The sequence below is a fragment of the Triticum aestivum genome, chromosome 3A (assembly GCF_018294505.1).
Source record: "Triticum aestivum cultivar Chinese Spring chromosome 3A, IWGSC CS RefSeq v2.1, whole genome shotgun sequence".
Taxonomy (NCBI): domain Eukaryota; kingdom Viridiplantae; phylum Streptophyta; class Magnoliopsida; order Poales; family Poaceae; genus Triticum; species Triticum aestivum.
The window spans coordinates 573,598,601-573,625,856 of NC_057800.1; positions in this window are offsets into that span (position 1 = coordinate 573,598,601).

Genomic DNA, 27,256 nt, shown 5'->3' on the forward strand with positions numbered 1-27,256 from the left:
CTTGTTTGGGCGCCAAGTCTTGTGGAATTCACCTTGTATGCGGCATGGGCTGCCCGAAGTGGCCCATAAGTGAACCGCCATGGGGGTCCTCGGCTTGATCCAGCTGGTCAGGAGACGACGTGGTGAGTACCCCCTAGTCCAGGACACCGTCAGTAGCCCCCTGAATCGGTCTTCAAGTCGGGGACGCTCCTTGATTCTTCTGAACTGTTCTTCATCTTCGGTCATCGGTCTTGAAAACTGGTTCAACAAATCTTCTCATCTTCGATCTTGAGGATCGCCAAAGTGAATCCCAAGAGCCTACACGTCGGGTATCCGAGGAGCCCCTTTAAGGTTTTGGCCTTTAGCAATGCCTTGTTATTTTTTACGCCACACCTCGGGTTTGAAGTTGTTTCCGTGCGGCGGTGTCCTATTGCATCCGAGCTCCAATGCCAGATTGCATCCGAGATATCTTTTGCAGCCGAGTACCAATGAGGACCGCTTCAAAGCTCCAACGCCGGAATGTATCTGAGCTCCAATGCTGGACTGTATCCGAAGTGTCATAGATTACCTCTGTCTGGAAAAACTTAAAAGGGTAGAACCGAGCTTAATGTCGGGGATGCCCTCTATGGAGCCAGCCACTTGCAATTGAGCTTTATGCCGGACTGCTTCTGAGGTATCTATTGCAGTCGAGCACCAACGTCGGACTGTATCCGGGCTCCAACGCCGGACTGTATCAGAGGTGGTGCGCCACCTCGGCCATGGGATGATTTATATGAATTTAATTCCAATTTGTGCAATGTATTCTCTGCCAATATGTATGGCCAGTAGCCCTCAAGGTGCATGTTGGCCAAATATCCGGGATGCACCTGAAGGATAAAATCAAACTGCTGACCCTGGTAGCCCCTGAGACTCAGGTCGATTCGTGAAATCGGCCTGAGGATCAATTCCTAGCTCGGTAGCATACTTAGGAATAGAAACATGCTGTAATATATTAGAGGAAATAGTGACCGGCAAACGGGCCCTTGAGAGAGGGTTTTGAGAAGTCGTTGTAATATATTAGCATGATGCGGGATAAGTCCCAGATGGTACCTATTGTTGTCCGAACACACGTTTGCCCATAGTTTGGTCAAGCCGAACACTGGGCACTTTAAATTTTCTATATTGAATAGGAAATGCAGTAGCCACCGAGACACTGGTCGGGTGGCAACACCAGATTAGGGGATCAATGGCCCCTTTAATATTAGTAAATGATAAGCCCGAAGCTCAGTAGCCCCCGAGCCTTAATGTGGGCACGGGTGGAAGAATTAAGGATCGATATCCGGATTAAATCACAAATTATGTGTAATGACTCTACGTATCCACGTACTCTACATTATTTATGCTCGGATCCGCATTCTACAAAACTTTGTTGACCGACCATCAGCTTCAACCTCCTCGGCCAGTAGCCAGGAAGTTTTTGTCGCATTTTATAAAGCCTTTATGAGGGCAAAGATTTATGACAAACAAGGTAATCCATCCATACGGTTTTATAAACAAAGGTATGTGGAGAGAATGTTATATTACTATGTAATGTAAAAAACATCCTCCAAAGAAAATAGTCCCGCTATCGGTTCCTTTCTTTGGGTTGTCATGCCGACCATGATCATGAAACCTCACCTCTGATGAATGCAGGAGAAAAATATTGGGGATTTAGTTTGGGCAAAGTTCCTGAACTATATGGTCTTTAGTGAACCTAAATTTTCACTTTCGTCATTGCTGACCAATTATATCCTTTAAGATTGCTAGCTTTTGACTTCACCCAGTCTGAGGTACTAATGCGGATGAACCGGTAGTAACAATCACAGAGGTGCTCCCTTTACCGCCTAGCTGAACAATCGGGAACATAGGGGTAAGCACAGGAGCCAGGCAACCCAGCTTGGCCAAAATCTTAAGTCAAATTGATGCATATTTATGGCTTTATACCAATAATTATGGAAGGCAACGCTTGTATAATGAATACAAACACTGATGATATATGTTTATTTTGACTCTGTTGCGACTGTTTATCAGTTGAAAGTGCCCATCATCGGCTTCTACCCCTTTGTAGATACTACATAGGGTGTTTCCATAGCAACGAGACAACCCTTAGCCGACGTCTCGGTGCCCGGAGGCGGTTGTGTTAGCGGAAACAAGGCAACCAGATATGCGGGCTTTATAACTTTCACTTAGTCATAGGAGCTTTAAACTGGGAAGCTAGCTACGAGCCCCCGGTTAGTGTTCGGCACCGACCGAAGTCTAGCCATTAACACTTCAACCAATGTTATGAAAGGTCCATCATTTAACACGGGGTAATCGGTATCGATCTATAGTTTGACACCGTCATCAGATCGCTAACCAGTTTACGCCCATTGTGACAGTCAGTTTTTGGCTTTCTCCACTGAGGTGCTTAACCATTCGAGCAGGAAGCACAATTGCGGTCGATCTCCCTTTGCACACCTAGCCGAACAAAGCGAAACGTAGGAGGCAAGAACAGGAGCCGGGAAACCCAACTATTGACAGAAGACACAATTCGAAACCAACGCATATATAGCAAGATCTGAGAATGTTTTTGCGGAATCTCTAAAGGTGTGCGGCGTTGCACTGCGAGACTTTTGGTGGAAACACACAAATAGTTTAGAAGTGCGGTAGGCTTGGAAAACCAAAAAATTTAGTAAAAACTTTATGCCCGAATTAAATGAAGTCATTTGGTGCCAATCCAAAAATTGGTCTTATTTTATGCTTCTGTCGTGCATTAATATGACACATCCGATCTCAAGACTTCAAGCGGGTTAGCCTACGGCTGCAACCTCCTATCCCGAAGGCGGAGTACTGCTCGTTAGGCAAGTTTAGCGAACTAAACTCAAGCAACATTAGAGAAAAAACAGGCCATCCGGCTATTGACCACACACTTGAGTCGAGAAAGGAGCGGTAGAAAAAGACTTTGTAACGACTAGGGAGAAAACAATTATTATAGAATGGCTCATACAAATTTAAGAGCCCCCAGTTAACTTGGTTAAAGAAAGTGTTTTTAAGAAATAACGTTTTTAGCAAACTAAGTTTTTTGTTTAACATAAATATAAAGTTTGGTCAAACCGAACGAGATTAAAAAAAACTGAGCATGGAAGTGACTTAGCTGGTTAATGAGCTCGGTGTGGATGCGCAGCCCGAGCTTACGATGGGATGAGGTCCCATCCCCCAAGCCGGTCTCGAGGTGGCGGAGCAAAGATCTCGGCATTCCGAAGTGGTGACATAGCACGACCAATGTGGCAAGGTGGAACCCCCAGTCCGACCGAGGGGACGGAGCAGGCCGGCAGTATGACGCCGAAGTCCCTGGCGTGGTTTTAATGAAGTGATGACGAAGCCACCGGTTTAGCCGAGGTGGCGTGGTACGTCGGTACGCCGAGGTGACAGCGCTGCCCAACCCGGATCATTTACCTATGCACAGAAAATAGTGCAAGCCGAAGATAATAGTAATAATAATAAATTAAAAAAATCCGCTGCATAATTAATAATTTATGCAAAGTGAGTAATAAAAAAATATGGTCCATGTGCCAAGCACTCGATGAGGTAGAGCGCTCTCAGGGATGCCGAAATCCCCGAGGCAACCGACCATGTCGGTATGGCAATTCGATCAACAAGGTGACCGCACGAGCCGATTTATGCCGATTGGAACGACGACGTCGGCTTGCCGATGTGACCACGTGATGGAGTTGAAGTTGATTACCTACACATGTAAAATAGTGCAGTCGAAAAAAATAATGATATAAATATATCAAAAATCCTCGCATAATCACTTTACGCAAATTATTTTTTAAATAGATGTGGCCGGACGTCGAAGCCAATGTCGATGCGGGGTGTAGGCGTGGCAAAGCCTAAATTCGCAGGGCGGTCCTAGTTCCCGATGTGGCGTTCGCTGAATTGCGGACAGGAAAATGACCGAACCATCACCCAACCACCGTTAATGTGGCCAGCATTTGACAGTCCTGTGTACAGAGGATGGAACAAACCAGAGTAATATTCCCCGGGAAAAATAAGCCAATGTAAGCAAAAAATTATTGGAATAATAGCACCTGGTTTATTTGTTGTAACAATCCAAAGAGACACACGCTGGCATTCATGGATTTGCATCTAGTAATAGTACTCGTGCCAGCACTAGCTTGATATTGTGTGCGCATGCTCGGCCGGGACGCGACGAAGCCAAGCCCCCGGTCCAGCTAACGTGACGAAGCTGGTCGGCTGGTGATGCCGAAGTCTCCGGAGTAGGTTGATGAAGAGATGGCGAAGCTCCCGGTCCAGCCGAGGTGATGGAGCAGGTCAATAAGGTGACGTTGCAACCGTCGTGCCAGCCGAGGTGTCGAAGCGGTTCGGCGTGGCAAACATGTGTTTGAAGAAGCTACGCCTCGGCCATGCCGACGAAGGTTATAACTTGTGATGCGGTCAATGCCGGACTGATGAAGAGACCGCGCGGCGATGTCAGCGCGCCTGACCCGTGCAATCCGTGGGGCGGTGGTGTTGGTGATGATTTAGCCTTCGCGATGCCGAACTCTCGTTCAGCTTGCCGAGCTAATGATCCGATAAGGTTAGGCTCGGCTCGATGAAACGACGATCTTTCTAGCGTAGGTCGGTGGACGTGGAGTAAGGGCTGGTTTGACACCGGCACGACAGTGAAGATTACCTCCGAAAAGGAGCAAAATTTGTGAGCATGTGTTCGAAAACAAAACACAATACCCTAGAAAGAGATTCTTCCAAAAAGGTTGTCCAATATCCCGTTCATGAAAAAGGATGAACTCAGGTCAGATTCGTATTCACGCAGAAAACAAATCCGAAAAGTGATGCACTAATCGGAAGGTTCCCGGAGTTTGAACGGTCGGATCGAGATGAAAATTTGAGAGGTGGTAGATATGGAAATTACATAGCTGATGACCGATTGGATCTTCCAAATAACCTCTGAGCTAGGCTCTGGAGACCACGCCCTAAGCTCGTCCAGATTCCTGTCCAGACTCGACAGGCCTCTGGTATATCATAGATCGCCGGAGATCCCTCTTCCGGAAGGCGACGTAATTTTATAGGGTCATTGTATACTCAATTCGCACAATTCCACCAAAGAGTTCGTCAAATCGACTCCCAAGGAGATGGTGGCAGCAAAAACAAGTCGGTTGTATAGAAAAAACTGTGCGATCGCACAAGGGCAATGTTGATGATGAGCCCCCAGGCTCCATGGACGACTTTTCCATGGTCTCGGTTGAGATTTGAGCTAATGATGATGAAGGTATCCATTTGATATTGATGATCTGACATAGAGCGGTCATCGAACCAGCCGAGGTGACCAGTCGAGCCGGCGACAAAGATGCCGACATCGACCATAAAGCTCGGCTCTGATGCGTAGATCGCACCGAAGACTATCTGAATTCACATTGCACCGTGGTGACTGTCAGCAGGCTCTCAATGAAACCACCAATGTCGGTTCTATATCCGGCACATCTTGTAGTAGTGGTCCTAAGCTAGGCGTCTTGGAGCGATGGTAACATGGACACATGATTTTACCCAGGTTCGGGCTCTCTTGAAGAGATAATACCCTACGTCCAGCTTTCGATTGTATTGATATGAGGATAGTACATAGTACATGTATCTACCACGAGATTGTAGTAATGAATATGAGATGTTCTATTGACTAGCCTGGCCTCGGTTTTTATAACACACCAGAGGCCTAGGGTTTAGAGGAGTCCTTGTCTTGGGCGCCAAGTCTTGTGGAATCCTCCTTGTATGCGGCATGGGCTGCCTGAAGTGGCCCATAAGTGAACTGCCATGGGGTCTTCGGCCTGATCCACCTGGTCGGGAGATGACGTGGTGAGTACCCCCTAGTCCAGGACACCGTCAGCCGGTCCAATTGTGGCCCGCTAAAATGTAAGGCCATTAGAGGCAAATGTTTCGGCTCGGTCGAATACATCAAATTTTTGCCTTTTTCAGATAGCGAATGATGGCATATATGGTAACTAGTAGGAATTAAGAACAAACCTACTCTATACAATAAATGAATTACGGCAACCTACACTATACAATAAAGGATTTATGGTATATTACATCCACTGGGCATCAAAGTTCGCCACCAGTGATCATAAAGCACAACGAAGAAGCAGATTACAAAAACGGGGCGCCATTGCAGCGTAACAAAATAATACAGAACCAATACCACTTCCAAGACAGTTCAAGAAAGGTTAGCCTTGCATGGGAACTACGGCGCAAACTGCTGAGCAAGGCTGTGAGACCGGCCTAGCACGTCGGTCATAGCTTCTAGCTATAGCTGTTTAGCAATGTGGTTCTCATTGGTGTTCTTTGCAATCTTTCTTCGAGATAGGAATTCAAGTCGAAGTTGAGTTGCAGAATGCGTTTCTGCTAGAACTTGGGACTAAACAAGTCAAACTGATTCAGAGAGCAAATTCGATGAGCTTGTCTGACTGCTAGTCTCAAGTAACTTGAACACTACATCAAGACAAGACTTTGGGTTTGTGTCACCATCTTCAAGATGTTTTGCCTTCTTTGCTGCAATATATGTTGGGTTTGTCTCATAGCCTTCAGCAGACTTGTGCATGCCATCAGGCATATCACCCTGAAACAAACAGAGAGATGACAGGTTTTGCACGTGTATAAACAAAGATGGTAACTGTGTTGTCAATTCCATCCAATTTCAAATTAGAAATAAAGAGCAAGTTCAAAATATCAATAGCATAATTTGGCATTGTTCATAATGCGGGGAGCTTCACCACAATACTGGATTACCAAGTCAACAAAACAAGCATAGATGAAGGGCAAAGACAATCATTGTATATATTTTGGTTAATGTGCATGGCATGTTGTTCATATCATGAACCACATCCATAAGATAAAATAGGAGATGACAAGGTGCAAACGTGGGCTGCTTCACTACACACTGGATTATATATCCACAAAAACAAGCATACATATAGGGAGTATTGAGTAATGTGCATGGTATAAATAAGGAATTTGGTTTTACAAGTAAAACTTGGAACTTATAGTTGTTGCGACGCATTTTGATAGAAACAACAAACTAAACAGCAGTTGACAATAGGGAGTATGAGAAAATTAAACAACGGTTGAGGATAAAGACTTTAGAAGGATTGACTTACATTAATAGTTAATACCGGCTTTATAATGCCCTTCTCCATGTCAAGGGAAGGATAACTCAAGAATTTCAGCACGAAATCTTCTTCATAAGCATTGCCTGTACTCTACATTTTGTATAGAGTAATTATAGATATGATAATACTGGAAGGGATAGAGGATAATGAAGATAAGATGCAGATTGTTGCTACATAATCAACTACCAATCCCTAGAAGTACAAGCGTTACAGGACAAAATGTACTGACAAGAGCAATGGGCTACACTTCTGCACTACATTGTTTGTGTATTCAACTTTTTGGTAAGATTAAATATAGATCTGATATTTTTTAGTAAGAGGTGGGCGAGGGAGATAAGATGAAGAATGCTACACAATGAACCGATCCCTCTTCCAATAACATAAGTGTTTTGAACACTGGTGTACTATACAAAACGCTCTTATATTATGAGACCGAGGGAGTAGCTGTTAATGTAAGTACAGTGATAAATGATGTTCAGTCCTTACAAGAGGACTGCAGAGCTAAACCTATTCAAAAGCATTGGGTTGATTCTAAATTTATGTAAGAGTCACTACAAATCTTATAATGTCCACCAAATGCAGGATAACAAGGCTAACACGTGCAGTGATGCTACATAATCAACCAGCTATGAAAGTAACTATGGTTGTACAGGGCAAGAGGTACTCACAAGAGCAATTAATGTAGCGTGAAGTATAGTTGCGAGATTCCGTGGTCCCTTGAGAATGAATATTCTTCTGCAAACAGTTTTCATACAAGTGAGGCATTAAGGCACATGCAGAAATGTAGTTCAAATTGTGATGTGATATCATAGACAGTAACTTATGCTGCAGACGAGACCAACATGTAACAAGATTATTCCAGTAACTATCTAATAAATGTAGCACCGGAGACTTCAATTTTTTTCGTTTATAGGCTTGCCATTGAAGTGTGCTTGCCTCAGGTAGGAACAATACTTCATCAATGAGTGCTTGAAAAGTGCAACCAACCCTTGCTCGTCTTTACTATCCAGTTTGGTCCTCGCCTATTATGAAATCTTTTGTCTTCTGTCAGCAGAAACATATGGAATAATTACTATGAATAACATTAGTACATTACTTACGCATAAGTTGCGGAGGAAGATTGGAAATTGTGCTTTGTCTATGGTATAATCTTTCCATGAAGGAAAGATGCGCACAAAGTTCCTGACAAAAATCATCTTATAAACTCGGAAGAAGTGGAATAGGAGTCCTATTTGCTGCAATTGGGGCTCTCTCTTGTTCGAAAAGGGATTTGGCAACTAGATTTGGTGTACTCTTTGATAGAATGGGGGTTTTGCATCGTAGAGCTGGTGCTATGTCAACCGGCATCATCATATTGTTTGCTGCAGTTGGGGTCTGCTGAGTTGGGGCATCAGAGATGGCCAATGTAGTAGGGCTAGAGTCTGCTAGAGTTGTGGTCGTGTTTTCTAGGTCTAGTGATATTGCAACTACACCTGATGGGCTATTTGATTTATCAGGTGTCACTATCTTTTCCAAATACTTTGTTTGTTCTCCTCCGCGATCAACAATAGCCCTCTTCCTTTTGAACGTCTAATACACAAGGACAACATTTGAATGGATAAATATGGTGTGATGACAGATGGAATATGTACTGAAAATGGATAGGCAAGGCGTATTCACACACACGATGTGTAAACTAAGCTAATGGAAGTGTAACAAAGTAAAAGCAACGCAAAGCATCAGTTGCAAGATATGTGCGACCAATATAACCTTGGAAAGTTAGAGCAAGCACCTTAATGGGTGAATAAGATAGGGCATCTGCCTCTGACTCCTCCACTAGGGAGCTACATTGACTTAGGTCTCCCTCTAGCTCAGAATCATTGTTAGGATAATATCCTGAGCATGAATGTGTAGGTGGAGAGCGTTTGCATTGCATTGCATCCAGACTTGATTTCAGTCCCTTAATGCCAAGTTTGACAGCCATGGGATTGTTTTTCTTTATTCTTTTTAGTGCGCACAAGCACATAATCATTATGATGCTGTTCACTACCCGAGATTCATGAAAACATAAAAATTAGTCAGATTATCTACGGAATGCATTGCGGATTCAACACGAAGAGTGTCTCCTTACATACCTCTATGTATACAACGTTCACCCCCAACCGTGCTGACCAGAAATACAAACCTCTTATGTCTCTATAATAGGCAGACACACAATTCAAAACTGAAGTAGGAACATTAGAATCCTTTCAAATTCGCATTTGAACAAATAAACTAAGGAATTATGAGTGGCATAATGTTTAGCTTCAAGGGTGGAGTGCTGGTGGTGCGACACAAAGCAAGTAGGCAGATTGTATTCCATGTAAAAGATCGTAGTCTATGTAAAAGATGGATATGACACTTTCTCTATACAATGCAATGTTTGTTGCCCACACTGATGGAAGGGATCACACATAGAAATACTATTCACTCATGTTTACGCTTCCAGTATTTTGAAATAGGGTGCTCCACCCTAAAAGAATATTGACAATAAATATGACAAGGCAAGCATAGAGGTAGTGAATCAAACATTACTAGTGAGCTTACTAGGACAAGTATGAAGAATTGTAACTGCAGTAAGAGACCGTCCAAAATCCAAATCAAGTTGGTCTAGCACTTATTGTTTGCAACTAATCGGCGTGAATAATTGGATATCATATCGAATCAGTAAGAAAGACAAGTAAAATTGTCAACAAATCTGGGTCAATGTCACTATGACCAACAATCCAAAATGACTAGTGTCTGTCCCTAGGGCTGGAATTTTGAAACCCTATGGACTTTACAGGTACTAAAGATTACTGAAATACATCTAAACCATTAAGTGTAGGTAGCACTCAGTACACAACAAACCCTAATGATAGTCCTGCCTAATGAGTAATGAATCAATTAGAAAATGGGTGATGAGGAGTGGCTGTTGAGTGTTGAGGACGTATATCAGGATAAATCGGGTTGGCTTAGTGGCTGCTGCATGCCTGAGCCCTGAACGGACTGGGAAGATAGGAACAGTGGCGTGCCCAGGCAGCGGTGACGCTGAGGGAGTCCTGGACTAAGGGGTCCTCGGGTGTCCAGACAATTAGATATGGGCCGAACTGGTGGGCCGTGAAGATACAAGGTAGAAGACCTTTCCCTGTGTCCGGATGGCACTCTCCTTTGCATGGATGGCAAGCCTAGCATTCAGATGTATTACTTCCTTTCTCTGTAAACCGACTCTGTACAACCCTAGACCCCTCTGTTGTCTATATAAACCGGAGGGGTTAGTCCATACAGGCTAAGACAAATCACATAGGCCGGCCGGTTTTGACACCAACATTGATAGCTACGCCCCTGGTCATCAGATCAGTTTTGGGAACCTAAATTATGTCACCGATATCCGATGAGACTTGATCTTCGAAGTGTTCGCGGCCCTGACTACCGCTATGGCCTTAGATCTGGAGCAAACCGGCAGGTCCGAAGATGGGAGTTTGGAGCCCACCGGACTCTCCGCTGCAAACCGCACTATCGAAGATCCAGAGGCGATTGTGTCCACGGCGAACTCGGAATCAGACCGGGTTCCTCCTATCACTGAAAGGCCGGACTCGCCCATGGACTCCAGATCCGAACTTTCGAAGTCCGCGCTAAGCAAGCATGGCCAGGAGGCCTTCGCCCCGACCGGCCTCGCGGACTCTCGTTTCCTCGTCCAATCATCGCCCTTAAACGAGGCTCTAGACTTAATGCGATCCCTTGCCATTACTAAGAAATCACCTCTGAATTATGCCCAGCCCGGATCAGGGGCTGGGAGCAGGGAATTTTACGTCCCACCCGCCACCAACTTCATAGCCACTGTCGAGGACTTAACTGACATGCTGGATTACACCTCTGAACACATCGACAGCATGGACGACGATGCCAGAGACGAACAAGGCCAAGACCCGCCGTTTACCGGACATTGGACGGCCACCTCCACATACGACGTGTATATGGTGGATACACCCAAAGAGGATGATGGAGAAGGTAGGAAGAATCCGGTTGAGGACAAACCTGCTGAGGCTCCACCGAAGCGTCGACACCAGCGGCGCCGCTATAAATTGCGTCGTGGCAAAGACAGTAATACCGGCACCGGAGATGATAACACTCCGGAGGGTGCCGAAGACCCCGTCCAGCCCACATCCTAACATGACGATGTGGAGGAGTGGCAAGTTAACCCTGACAATCCGGTCGGGAACGAGGACTCGGAGGATAGCAACTATCTAATGCTCTCCAAATACGATGTCAGCCTCGGCAACGAAGATTTCATCATGCCAGAGGAACCCCTCGAGCAGGAGCGCTTCAAGCGCCAACTAATCGCCACTGCAAGAAGCCTAAAAAAGCAGCAGCAATTGCTCCATGCCGAACAAGATACACTCATTGACAGATGGACACATGTCCTAGATGCTGAAGGATATGGCCTACAACGCCAAACAAAGAGCTATCCGAAGCATCGACTACTGGTAGAATTCGACGACGAGGCCTTCGAGACAATACCGTCGAAACATGACCGCATTGATGAACCAGACTGGCCACCGCGTGGGCGAGATAAAGCGACCACCTACGCCGAACACCAACCTGCACCACCTCGCCATAAGGGCAGAGAGACAGCGGCTCCGGGATACACCTATGACCTACGACAAGACCTGTGTTATAGAGCAGGCCAAACAAGGTCAATCTATGGATCAAGGGGGCGCGCCCCAACGTGAGTAGATGACCGTCAAGCTTGGCCTGACAGGCATAACCTCACCAGGGCTAAAAACCACATACAAATGTCATCCGAAGTCTGTCGCGACGTTGCCCAATACAGAGGCGCTGCACACCCCTTATGCTTTTCCGACGAGGCAATGCAGCACCAGTTCCCAGAAGGGTTTTAACCCATAAACATTGAGTCATCCGACAGCACGACAGATCGCGTGGTATGGATTGAAGATTTCCTTCTCCATATCCACATGGCCCACAGTGACAATCTCCATGCCATCAAATACCTTCCCTTGAAACTGAAAGGACCAGAAGGACACTGCCTAAACAACCTCCCAGAGAACTCAATTGGTAGCTGGGAAGATCTGGAGGATGCCTTTAGAGACAATTTCCAAGTTACCTATGTCTGGCCTCCGGACGCCGATGACCTCAGTCACGTAGTCCAGCAACCCGGAGAATCAGCCCAGAAACTCTGGATCAGGTTCTTTATTAAAAAGAACCAAATTGTCGATTGTCCGGATGACGAAGCCCTCGCGCCCTTTAAACACATCATCCGTGACGAGTGGCTTGTCCGACACCTCGGCCAAGAAAAACCGAAGTCCATGGCAGCTCTCTCCACCCTTATGACCCTCTTTTGCGCGGGAGAAGATAGTTGGCTAGCTCGTAGAAGCAACAACACCAGCGACCCTGGCACCTCCGAAGCCAGAGATGGTAATGGCAGGCCACGGCGCAACAAACACAAGCATCGAAGCAACAATGCAGATACCGAGACACGCTGGTCAACGCCGGATTTAGTGGCTCTAAACCCGGTCAGCAGAAGAAGCCATTCAAAGGAAACAAAGATGGTCCATCCAGTTTGGATAGAATACTAGACTAGCCTTGCCAGATCCACGGCACCCCGGAGAAGCCTACCAATCATAGCAACAAAAATTATTGGGTCTTCAAATAGGCCGGTAAGATAAACACCCAACATAAGGGGAAAGGGCCGCCTAGCGAGGATGATGATGGGCCTCACCCAACAAACACAGGGGGGCAAAAGAAATTCCCCTGCGGGATAAAAACAGTGAATATGATCTATGTCACTCATATCCCCAAGCGGGAGCACAAGCGCGCACTAAGGGACGTTTACGCCATAGAGCCAGTCGCCCCAAATTTCAACCCATGGTCGGCCTGCCCGATCACTTTTCACCGGACAGACCATCCGACCAGTATCCTTCATGAAGGTTCGGCAGCATTGGTCCTCGACCCTATCATCGGCGGATTCCATCTCACACGAGTCCTCATGGACGGTGACATCAGTCTTAACCTACTTTATCAAGGAAATGTCCGTAAAATGGGTACTGATCCCTCAAGGATCAAGCCCACCAAAACCACCATTAAAAGAGTAATACATGGTGTAGAGGTCTGCGTCTTAGGATCACTGGATAATTTCTGAAGCAAAGATTTAATCTTCGACATCATCCCCTTCCGCGGTGGTTACCACGCACTGCTTAGACGAACCGCTTTTGCCCGCTTCAATGTAGTCCCGCACTATGCCTATCTAAAGCTCAAGATGCCTGGACCACGAGGCGTTATAACAGTCAGTGGAATCATGGAGCGCTGCCTCCATACTGAGGATCATACCATGGCCCTCGCAGCTGAAGTACAGGGTGGCCTTATCAGGCCGAATACTACATCGGCAGTCAAGCCACCAGACACTATCAGAAGAGTCTGGTCCACCCTGTAGAATGATAGTCCGACTATCCAGAGCTAGATTAGAAATTCGGCCTCAGTCAAAACCCCAACCTAATCGCGGCATGCGTACCACGCGTACATAATTACGCACTAAAAGTACCATGGGCAAGGACGGAGGTACACTGAAAACAAAGTCCACAATACAGCTCGACACTTTTCGGACCTTCATCTTCTTCCTTTTTCCTTTTATTTTTCAGGTTCTTTAGAACCCAAATCACTTTTCAATGGTACCAAGGGCCCTTTTCATGCCCCTTATGTATCCTCGATCTATTGATCCTCTCAAAGGATCCAACACCAAGGTGAAAAGCGGCGCAGACGTGCGGCAGAGTGTCCAAAGGATCTTCAAGACCACCTTTTCCTTTTTTAGCACCTGTATAGAGCTTTCCCTTGTTCTCAAATTCTTGGCATATTAAATAGCCTTCATAACTATGGCATTCTCTGTAAGAGCACGTTTGACGTATCAATCAGAATATAGCGGAAACAGTTTTGTCCTACCTTATTCGGTATTGGCCTATTCCATAATCTGTATTCCATCTTCACGACTGATCGACATATACACATTGGCATTAATTGCCAGGGGCTTTATTCGCCCACAAATATTCAAAAATAAAAAGTTCGAACACTTTTGATATGTCTCCAACGTATCTATAATTTTTGATTGCTCCATGCTATATTATCTACTGTTTTGGACATTATTGGGCTTTATTATCCACTTTTATATTATTTTTGGGACTAACCTATTAACCGGAGGCCCAGCCCAGAATTGTTGTTTTTTGCCTGTTTTAGGGTTTCGAAGAAAATGAATACCAAACGGAGTCCAAACGGAATGAAACCTTCGGGAACGTGATTTTTAGGAAGATTATGATCCGGGAAACTTAGACCCTACTTCAAGAAAAGAAAAAGGAAGCCACGAGGTAGGGGGTGCGCCTACCCTCCTGGCATGCCCTCCACCCTCATGGGCCCCCTGTTGCTCCACTGACGTACTCCTTCCTCCTATATATACCTATGTACCCCCAAACGATCAGATATGGAGCCAAAACCCTAATTCCACCGCCGTAACTTTCTGTATCCACGAGATCCCATCTTGGGGCCTGTTCCGGAGCTCCGCCGGAGAGGGCATCGATCACGGAGGGCTTCTACATCAACACCATAGCCCCTCCGATGAAGTGTGAGTAGTTCACCTCAGACCTACGGGTCCATAGTTAGTAGCTAGATGGCTTCTTCTCTCTTTTTGGATCTCAATACAATGTTCTCCCCCTCTCTTGTGGAGATCTATTCGATGTAATCTTATTTTTGCGGTGTGTTTGTTGAGACCGATGAATTGTGGCTTTATGATCAAGTCTATCTATGAATAATATTTGAATCTTCTCTGAATTCTTTTATGTATGATTGGTTATCTTTGCAAGTCTCTTCGAATTATCAGTTTGGTTTGGCCTACTAGATTGATCTTTCTTGCGATGGGAGAAGTGCTTAGCTTTGGGTTCAATCTTGCGGTGTCCTTTCCCAGTGACAGTAGGGGCAGCAAGGCACATATTGTATTGCTGCCATCGAGGATAACAAGATGGGGTTTTCTTCATATTGCATGAGTCTATCCCTCTACATCATGTCATTTTCTTAAGGCGTTACTCTATTTTTAACTTAATACTCTAGATGCATGCTGGATAGCGGTCGATGAGTGGAGTAAGAGTAGTAGATGCAGGCAGGAGTCGGTCTACTTGTCTTGGACGTGATGCCTATATACATGATCATACCTAGATATTCTCATAACTATGCTCAATTCTGTCAATTGGTCAACAATAATTTGTTCACCCACCGTAGAATACTTATGCTCTCGAGAGAAGCCACTAGTGAAACCTATGGCCCCTGGGTCTATCTTTATCATACTGATCTCCTACTACTTAGTTATTTCCTTTGCTATTTACTTTGCCTTTATTTTACTTTGCATCTTTATCATAAAAATACCAAAAATATTATCTTATCATATCTATCAGATCTCACTCTCGTAAGTGGCCTTATAGGGATTGACAACCCCTATTTGCGTTGGTTGCGAGGATTTATTTGTTTTGTGCAGGTACAAGGGACTCGCGCGTAGCCTCCTACTAGATTGACACCTTGGTTCTCAAAAACTGAGGGAAATACTTACGCTACTTTGCTGCATCATCCCTTCCTCTTCGGGGAAAACCAACGCAGTGCTCAAGAGGTAGCTAGAAGGATTTCTGGCGCCGCTGCCGGGGAGGTCTACGCAAAAGTCAACATACCAAGTACCCATCACATACCCTTATCTCCCACATTACATTATTTGTCATTTGCATCTTGTTTTCCTCTCCCCCACTTCACCCTTGCCGTTTTACTCGCCCTCTCTCTCTCTCTATCCTCCATCTCTTTCCCTATTTGCCTCTTGTTGCCCGTTTGCTTTTTGTTTGCTTGTGTGTTAGTTTGCTTGCTCGTCACGATGGCTCAAGATAATAATAAATTGTGTGACTTCACCAATACCAACAACAATGATTTTATTAGCACTCCGATTGCTCCTCTTACTGATGCTGAATCTTGTGAAATTAATACTGCTTTGCTGAATCTTGTCATGAAAGATCCGTTTTCCGGCCTTCCTAGTGAAGATGCCGCTACCCATCTAAATAGCTTCGTTGATTTGTGTGACATGCAAAAGAAGAAAGATGTGGATAATGATATTGTTAAATTCAAGCTATTTCCTTTTTTGCTTAGAGATCGTGCTAAAGCTTGGTTTTCGTCTTTGCCTAAAAATAGTATTGATTCATGGAACCAGTGCAAAGATGCTTTTATCTCTAAGTATTTTCCTCCCGCTAAGATCATCTCTCTTAGAAACGATATTATGAATTTTAAGCAACTTGATCATGAACATGTTGCACAAGCTTGGGAGAGAATGAAATTAATGATACGTAATTGCCCTACTCATGGTTTGAATTTGTGGATGATTATTACAAATTTTTATGCCGGATTGAATTTTGCTTCTAGAAATCTTTTAGATTCGGCCGCGGGAGGCACTTTTATGGAAATCACTTTAGGAGAAGCTACTAAACTCCTAGATAATATTATGGTTAATTATTCTCAATGGCATACTGAAAGATCTACTAATAAAAAGGTGCATGCGATAGAAGAAATTAATGTTTTGAGTGGAAAGATGGATGAACTTATGAAATTATTTTCTAAGTAAGAGTGTTTCTTCTGATCCTAATGATATGCCCTTGTCTACTTTGATTGAGAATAATAATGAATCTATGGATGTGAATTTTGTTGGTAGGAACAATTTTGGTAACAACGCGTATAGAGGAAATTTTAATCCTAGGCCTTATCCTAGTAATCCCTCTAATAATTATGGTAATTCCTACAACAATTCTTATGGAAATTATAATAAGATGCCCTCTGATTTTGAATCTAATATTAAAGAATTTATTACTTCGCAAAAGAATTTCAATGCTTTGATTGAAGAAAAATTGCTTAAGATTGATGATTTGGCTAGGAACGTTGATAGAATTTCTCTTGATGTTGATTCTTTGAAACTTAGATCTATTCCACCTAAGCATGATATCAATGAGTCTCTCAAAGCCATGAGAATTTCCATTGATGAGTGCAAAGAAAGAACCGCTAGGATGCGTGCTAAGAAAGATGCCTTTATAAGAGCGTGTTCTTCTAGTTCCTATGAAAATAAAGATGAAGATCTAAAAGTTATTGATGTGTCCCCTATTAAATCTTTGTTTTGCAATATGAATCTTGATAATGATGGGACTGAATATGATCCACCTTTACCTAGAAGGCGTTCCAAGAATTCGGAGTTTTTAGATCTTGATGCTAAATTTGATGAAAGTGGGATTGAAGAAATTAAAACCCTAGATGTTGCTAAACCCACTATTATGGATTTCAAGAATTTAATTATGAAAATTGCTCTTTGATTGATTGTATTTCCTTGTTGCAATCCGTGCTAAATTCTCCTCACGCTTATAGTCAAAATAAAGCGTTTACTAAACATATCGTTGATGCCTTGATGCAATCTTATGAAGAAAAACTTGAATTGGAAGTTTATATACCTAGAAAACTTTATGATAAGTGGGAACCAACTATTAAAATTAAAATTAAAGATCATGAATGCTATGCTTTATGTGATTTGGGTGCTAGTGTTTCCACGATTCCAAAGACTTTGTGTGATTTGTTAGGTTTCCGTGATTTTGATGATTGCTCTCTAAACTTGCACCTTGCGGATTCCACTATTAAGAAACCTATGGGAAGAATTAATGATGTTCTTATTGTTGCAAATAGGAATTATGTGCCTGTAGATTTTATTGTTCTTGACATAGATTGCAATCCTTCATGTCCTATTATTCTTGGTAGACCTTTCCTTAGAACGATTGGTGCAATTATTGATATGAAGGAAGGAAATATTAGATTCCAATTTCCGTTAAGGAAAGGCATGGAACACTTTCCTAGAAAGAAAATTAAATTACCTTATGAATCTATTATGAGAGCCACTTATGGATTGCCTACCAAAGATGGCAATACCTAGATCTATTCTTGCTTTTTATGCCTAGCTAGGGGCGTTAAACGATAGCGCTTGTTGGGAGGCAACCCAATTTTATTTTTATTCCTTGCTTTTTGCTCCTGTTTAGTAATAAATAATTTATCTAGCCTCTGTTTTGGTTGTGTTTTTTGTGTTTAATTAGTGTTTGTGCCAAGTAGAACCGTTGGGAAGACTTGGGGAAAGTCTGTTGAACTTGCTGTAAAAAACAGAAACTTTAGCGCTCACGAGAACTGCTGCCATTTTTATTTGGAAAGTGATATTTAGTTAATTATTTTTGCAGATGATTAATAGATAAATTCCTCACGTCCAGAAATTTATTTTAGAATTTTTGGGGTTCCAGATCTTGCGCTAGCTACAGATTACTACAGACTGTTCTGTTTTGGACAGATTCTGTTTTTCGTGTGTTGTTTGCTTATTTTGATGAATCTATGGCTAGTAAAATAGTTTATAAACCATAGACAAGTTGGAATACAGTAGGTTTAACACCAATATAAATAAATAATGAGTTCATTACAGTACCTTGAAGTGGTCTTTTGTTTTCTTTCGCTAACGGAGCTCACGAGATTTTCTACTTTAAGTTTTGTGTTGTGAAGTTTTCAAGTTTTGGGTAAAGATTTGATGGATTATGGAACAAGGAGTGGCAAGAGCCTAAGCTTGGGGATGCCCATGGCACCCCCAAGATAATCTAAGGACACCTAAAAGCCAAAGCTTGGGGATGCCCGGAAGGCATCCCCTCTTTCGTCTACTTCTATCGGTAACTTTACTTGGAGCTATATTTTTATTCACCACATGATATGTGTTTTGCTTGGAGCGTCTTGTATGATTTGAGTCTTTACTTTTTAGTTTACCACAATAATCCTTGCTGTACACACCTTTTGAGAGAGACACACATGATTCGGAAATTATTAGAATACTCTATGTGCTTCACTTATATCTTTTGAGTTATATAGTTTTGCTCTAGTGCTTCACTTATATCTTTTAGAGCGCGTCGGTGGATTTGTTTTATAGAAACTATTGATCTCTCATGCTTCACTTATATTATTTTGAGAGTCTTAAATAGCATGGTAATTTTCTTAAATAATCCTAATATGCTAGGTATACAAGATTAATAATAAAATTCTCTTATGAGTTTGTTGAATACTATGAGAAGTTTGATACTTGATAATTGTTTTGAGATGTAGAGATGGTGATATTAGAGTCATGCTAGTTGAGTAGTTGTGAATTTGAGAAATACTTGTGTTGAAGTTTGTGATTCCCATAGCATGCACGTATGGTGAACCATTATGTGATGAAGTCAGAGCATGATTTATTTATAAATTGTCTTCCTTATGAGTGGAGGTCGGGGACGAGCGATGGTCTTTTCCTACCAATCTATCCCCCTAGGAGCATGCATGTTATTTTGAAAAGAAATAATTGCTTAGTTAGTATGCTTGAAGTATTATTATTTCTATGTCAATATTAAACTTTTATCTTGAATCTTTCAGATCTGAATATTCATACCACAATTAAAAAGAATTACATTGAAAATATGCCAAGTAGCATTCCACATCAAAAAAAATTGTTTTTATCATTTACCTACTCGAGGACGAGCAGGAATTAAGCTTGGGGATGCTTGATACGTCTCCAACGTATCTATAATTTTTGATTGCTCCATGCTATATTATCTAGTATTTTGGACATTATTGGACTTTATTATACACTTTTATATTATTTTTGGGACTAACCTACACTACAAAAAAATACACTTCCGTGATGATACGTGTTTGTCACAGTAGGTCGCTTTTTTTGTCATGCATGTACATCCATGACAAATTTATGACAGAATCAAGATAGTCATACCTGTGCTGTCGTAGAAGTGTTCCATGACATTACCAAAATTATCATCACGGAAGTGTCCACTTCCATGACGATAAATCGCGCGTCACAGAAGTGCTTTCGTCAAGGGTGACCGACACGTGGCATCCACCGTAACGGAACGCCGTTAAGCTATCGGGTCAGGTTTTGGATCCGATAACCCGTTAACAGCCCCGACCAATGGGGATTTTCCACGTGTAAAATCATCATTGGCTAGAGGAAACACGTGTCGGCTCATCGTCGGGACATATGTCATCCACTCACTGGACAGAAGGCGCCTATGATACGTCGACACGTGGCACGAGCCAACAAGTTTAAATGGGCCGGCCCAACTAGAGGCCCACAAGATTTTGCGAACCATAATGGGCTGGCCTAGCTAAAGGCCCACGAGATTTTGCGGACCATAATGGGCTGGCCCAGCTAAAGGCCCACAAGATTTTGCGGGCCATAATGGGCCGGCCCAGGTAAAGGCCCACAAGATTTTTTGTGCCATAATGGGCTGGCCCAGGTAAAGGCCCACAAGATTCTTGCGGGTCATAATGGGCCGGCCCAACTAAAGGCCCACAAGATTTCACCGACATTAATGGGCCGGCCCAGCTGTAGGCCCACAAGATTTTGAGGACCCTAGTAGGCCGGCCCATTTAACTGGCTGCCATGTTTTGGGCCAAATGTCGGCCCATATTTGATCCGGTCCATTAATGGCCTGCCACACTCCGGGCCTAATAGTGGCCCATATGAGATCCGGCCCGTTAAAAGCCTACCACGTTCTGGGCCAAATTATGGCCCAGATCAGGTTCGGCCCTTTAAGAGGCTTTGGGCTCAATTATGGCCCATATCAGATTCGGCCCGTCAACTGGACACTATGCTTTGGCCACTTGCTAAAGGCCCACTTAGTAATTCGGCCTGATATTAGTTTTGGCCTGTTAAGGGCCCGTTTAACATTTCGTCCCTATATTAATTTCGGCCTGTTAAAAGCCCGTCATATAGTTGGGCCTAACTACGGCCCGGTTTGCATCCGGCCTGCTCGCAGCCGATATCTGATTGGGCCAAACAAGGACCCAGACAATTTTGGCCTGTTAAAAGCCCGTGATTTGATTCGCACAATCATGGGTCGGGGTTCATTTCGGGCTACTGCGTAACTAGTAGGAATTAAGAACAAACCTACTCTATACAATAAAGAAATTACGGCATAGTAACTAAGAATAAACCTACACTACACAATAAAGGATTTAAGGTATATTACATCCACTGGGCATCAAAGTTCGCCACCAGTGATCATAAAGCGCAACGAAGAAGCATATTACAAAAACTGGGCACCATTGCAGCGTAACAAAATAATACTGAACCGAGACCACTTCCAAGACAGTTCAAGAAAGGTTAGCCTTGCGGGGGAACTGCTGCGCAAGCTGCTGAGCAAGGCTGTGAGACCGGCCTAGCATGTCGGTCATAGCTTCCAGGTGTAGCTGTTTAGCGATGAGGTTCTCATTGGTGTTCTCCGCAATCTTTCTTAGAGATAGGACTTCAAGTCGAAGTTGAGTTGCAGAATGCCTTTCTGCTAGAACTTGGGACTGAAGAAGTCGAACTGATTCAGACAACGAATTCTGTGAGCTTGTCTGACTGTTAGTCTCAAGTAACTTGAACACTGCATCAAGACAAGACTTTGGGGTTGTCTCGCTATCTTCAAGATGTTTTGCCTTCTTTGCTGCAATATATGTTGGGTTTGTCTCACAGCCTTCAGCAGACTTGTGCATGCCATCAGGCATATCACCCTGAAACAAAGCAGAGAGATGACAGGTTTTGCACGTGTATAAACAAAGATGATAACTGTTCTGTCAATTCTATCCAATTTCAAATTAGAAAATAAAGAGTATGTTCAAAATATCAATAGCATAATTTGGCATTGTTCATAATGCGGGGAGCTTCACCACACTACTGGATTACCATGTCAACATAACAAGCATAGATGAAGGGCAAAGAAAATCATTGTATCTATTTTGGATAATGTGCATGGCATGTTGTTCATATCATCAGCCACATCAGTAAGATAAAACAGGAGATGACAAGGTGCAAACGTGGGCTGCTTCACCACACACTGGATTATAGATCCACAAAAACAAGCATACATATAGGGAGTATTAAGTAATGTGCATGGTATGAATAAGGAATTTGGTTTTACAAGTAAAACTTAGAACTTACGGTTCTTACGAACATGCATTTTGGTAGAAACAGCAAACTAAACAGCAGTAAACGATAGGGAGTATGAGCAAATTAAACAGCAGTTGAGGATAAAGGCTTTAGAAGGACTGACTTACATTAACAGTTAACACCGGCTTTATAATGCCCTTCTCCATGGCAAGGGAAGGATAACTCAAGAATTTCAGCACAAAATCTTCTTCATAAGCATTGCCTGTACTCTACATTTTGTAGAGAGTAATTATAGATATGATAATACTGGAAGGGATAGAGGATAATGAAGATAAGATGCAGATTGATGCTACATAATCAACTACCAATCCCTGGAAGTACAAGCGTTACAGGACAAAATGTACTGACAAGAGCAATGGGCTACACTTCTGCACTGGCATTGTCTGTGTATTCTACTTGTTGGTAAGATTAAATATAGATCTGATCTTTTTTAGTAAATGGTGGGCGAGGGAGATAAGATGCAGAATGCTACAAAATGAACCAATCCCTCTTCCCATAATACAAGAGTGTTTTGAACACTGGTGTACTGTACAAAACGTTCTTATATTATGGGACGGAGGGAGTAGCTGTTAATGTAAGTACAGTGATAGACCACGTTCAGTCCTTACAAGAGGACTGCAGAGCTAAACCTCTTCAAAAGCATTGGGTTGATTCTAAATTTATGTAAGAGTCCATACGGATCTTATAATGTCCACCAAATGGACGATTACGAGGCTAACATGTGCAGTGATGCTACATAATCAAACAGCTATGAAAGTAAGTATGGTCATACAGGGCAAGAGGTACTCACAAGAGCAATGCAGTGTGCAGTATAGTTGCGAGATTCTGTGGTCCCTTGAGAACGAATGTTCTTCTGCTAACAGTTTTCATACAAGTGAGACATTAAGGCAAATGCAGAAATGTAGTTCAAATTGTGATGTGATATCATAGACAGTACCTTACGCTGCAGCCGAGACCAATGTGTAACAAGATTATTCCAGTCACCGTCGGATAAATGTAGCACCGGAGACTTTACAGAAATTTCGTTCAGAGGCTTGCCATCGAAGTGCGCTTGCCTCAGGTAGGAACGATACTTCATCAACGAGTGCTTGAAAAGCGCAACCAACCCTTGCTCGTCATCACAATCCAGTTTGCGCCTCGCCTATTTAAAAGAATGAAATCTTGTGTCTTCTGTCAGCAGAAACATATGCAGTAATGACCATGAATAACATTAGTACATTACTTACGCGTAAGTTGCGGAGGAAGACTGGAAATTGTTCTGTGTCTGCGGTATAATCTTTCCATGAAGGAAAGATGCGCACAAAGTTCCTGACAACAACATAAGCTTCGTCTTCTAAACTGGGAAGAAATGGAACAGGGGTCCTATTTGCTGCAATTGGGGCTCTCTCTGGTTCGAAAAGGGATTTGGCAACTGGATTTGGTGTACTCTTTGCTGGAATGGGGGTTTTGCGTCGTACAGCTGGTGCTATGTCAACTGGCATAATCATACTGTTTGCTGCAGTTGGGGTCTCCTGAGTTGGGGCATCAGAAATGACCAGTGTAGTAGGGCTAGAGTCTGCTAGAGTTGGGGTATTTTGTGGGTCAGGTGATATTGCAACTACACCTAATGGGCTATTTGATTTATCAGGTGCCACTGCCTTTTCCAAATACTTTGCTTGTGCTCCTGCACGATCAGCAATCGCCCTCTTCCTTTTGAACGTCTGATACACAAGAACAACATTTGAATGGATAAAATATGGTATGATGACAAATGGAATATGTACTGAAAATGGATAGGCAGGGCGTATTCACATACACGATGTGTAAACTAAGCTAATGGCAATTCAACAAAGTAGAAGCAATGCAAAGCATCAGTTGCAAGATATGTGCGAGCAATGTAACCTTGGAAAGTTAGAGCAAGTACCTTGATGGGTGAATAAGATAGGGCATCTTCCTCTGACTCCTCCACTAGGGAGCTACATTGACTTAGTTCTCCCTCTAGCTTAGAATCACTGTTAGGATCATATTCTAAGCATGAATATGTAGGTGGAGAGTGTTTGTGTTGCATTGCATCCAGACTTGATTTCAGTCCCTTAATGCCAAGTTTGACAGCCATGGAATTGTTCTACTTTATTCTTTTCATGCACGCAAGCTCATAATCATTATGATGCTGTTCAGTATCTGAGATTCATGAAAACATAAAAAGTAATTGCGGTTTCAACTCGGAGAGTGTCTCCCTATAAACCCCTGCATATGCAAAGTTCACCTCCCCAACCGTGCTGACCAAACCACACACAGAGATACACACCCGAGCAGCGAAGATGCATTTTCGAAACTAATTTAGGAACATTTAGCTGACCAATTAAACAACTCTGTTTTAATAATATCAGATTCGTATTTGAACAACTAAGCTTGTTTAGCTTGATGGGTGGAGCAGTGTTATTATGACACGAAGCATGTATTCTGATTGTATACTGATCATAAAAGGGGGAAACTCTAAGCATATATTTTTAGCAAAAGAGGGTTTCCCCTCTGATTTCTATTAAAGAAACCACCACGAAACCAACATGATCAATTAAACCCTAAGCATGATCAATTAAACCGTATTATGGCTGTGCCATGGCAGATTTGAAGCTGCAAACCGGAGAAATGATATTTAGCATCCATTGTTTGCTTCGAACTAAGAACTAAATTCTAAGAGCTGAAAAGAAAGTAGAGTAACCAACTTAAGATCTATTTTCTGGTTGAGATCAAAAAGTTGAGGAGATATGAAGTACCACCTCTCTTGCGGCGCCGTGTAGGCATCGGGAGTAGGATGGCTGTCGGTGGCGTTGAAGCAGATCTGCGACGGTAGACGGGTGCATCGGGGGATAAGTCCCGTTGCGGTGGAAGAGAAGGTCGTGTGAGCGGCCCCGGCAAAGAGGACGACAGCGCCGATGAAGCGAGAGGACGCGATGCAAGGCTATTGGTCCGTCGCCGTGGATGAGAAACGTCCATCTCTAGCAGTGGACGACGCGGTCTTGGTAGGCGCTCCGGCATGGTGGAGGACGGTGGCGATGGATGTGGTGGAGGACGGCGGCGATGGATGGGGTGGCGGACGGAGGCTGGTGTGGGAATGGGGTGTTCTAGCGCGGACGGTGTATGAATGGGAAAATGGAGGGAGAGGTACGGGGAACCATGTTTTTGGGACGCGCCTGTCTGAAATATGGGAAAGTTACGAACTTATCCCCCGTTTCAAATTTGGACGTCTCGTCGGTTGGGGATAGGACGGTAATCTCGCATCTCCCAAATATTTGCCGGTAACTATTTCGGGCGAGGAGAGGGTGTTTTGCCGCCCACGGTTGGCGCCCATGGTGTATGAACGGGGCTGACAGGTAGGGCGGTTGTGTCACGTATGATGGAAGTTACACATCTTCCCCTATTTAAAATATTAGCCTACATCTATTTTGGACGAGGAGAGGGTGTTTTGCCGCCCACCGTGTATGAATGGGGAATCGAGGGAAAAACATAGGTCTTTCGGACAAGCTTGAATCAAATGAGTTTTGCCGCCCATGTTTGACGCCCGCCGTGTCAGAATGGGCTCAGAGGCGGTCGTGTCACGTCTAATTGAAGTTACTAACCTACCCCTATTTAGAGCAGTGGAAATCGGGCCGATGGATTGTCCGTGTAATGGGTAGACAGTAATTTGCATCTCCCAAACACTTGGCTTCGGGCAGCCGATGTGGGAGTGGACATTTTGCTATTTCTTTCGAATTTTGCGACAATAAGCATCCATGTTTACCCTGGCAACTAAAATCGAATCCATTTTGTATTCCTATATGAATCTTTATAAATCATTCTATGTGTTTTTATATATCTTCAAAAGGACGACAAAGATGTATTCCACTGTCATATATGAATATGGTTTACAAATGCCGATACTCAAATTCAGAAACTAGAATCCAGTTTAAGGTGAATTCGAATATTTGGAACACTTCATGTCCAACTCAAATGTCACACGCAGCATAATGTGTACTCCCATTTAGATATGTACACAAGCGATGTATCAAGATTCAAATACCGAGTCAATCAACCAAGAATGTACGGAACTAACAGACATATAAACACTTATAGAGTATATGGATCAATAATATCAACTAACATACATAAGCCAGGCCGCTGTACTTTTTTTGGCTACAACAACATCCTTTTTTAGCCAGCATCTTGGCCCTTTCCGATGCGTGCCACTTATGGTCCATCTATACTACTATTGCTGAATGCACATTCAGCCCGATTGGCATATTTGTAGGTCTGGCACAGCAATCCAAATGAAATGTCTCCGAGTCTTATCAATTAATACAGACTTGTGCTCAAATAAAATTACAAACAAAAAACAAAAAACAATTATTACATGATCTCTAAAACAAATGGTTTGATTGATTACATGAACAGACAACACAAAGGTTATTCAACTATGGAAAGAACATTTCACCTATGATTTACCAAGTAGGAATTTAATTTCCTTTTTTCCTTCAGGACCTTAACAATCTGGTCAGTCTCAGCTTGCTTCGTTTTGAAATCCACCAAATATTTAATGGTTGTCTTGAGTACTGCTTGTGATTGTGCTGTTTGCTTCCTCAACATGTCAACTTCATCTCTAAGTGCAGAAGCAGAATCTCTTTCTACCACTAGTTTAGCCTCTAGAGCATCAGCAGTTGGCAATTCATAATGCACGATTGGGCCGGTGCCACTGCTGTGGGATGATGCAACGTCCATGGGGACCTCGCTCTTTGATCTTGGGCTAACCTGTTTTGCCATTAAAGTTCCGATTGGATTCAGAAAAGTTGAAGTTAGCAAAACATCTCAACTGGGAGTTATAACAGCAAACCAGTTAAACAAACAAGGAATTAAAGAGTTTCAATTGGATGCTGAAAAGTAGTTATTAACATCATTGTAACCCGCTGTTGCAGCAGCAAAGCAGTTAAACAAACAAGTAGATATTTAAGTTAAGGCAAACAGGTAATTCTTAACAGTAAGTATCAAACACATAGATAGGCGCAGTCTACAATATGATTAACAG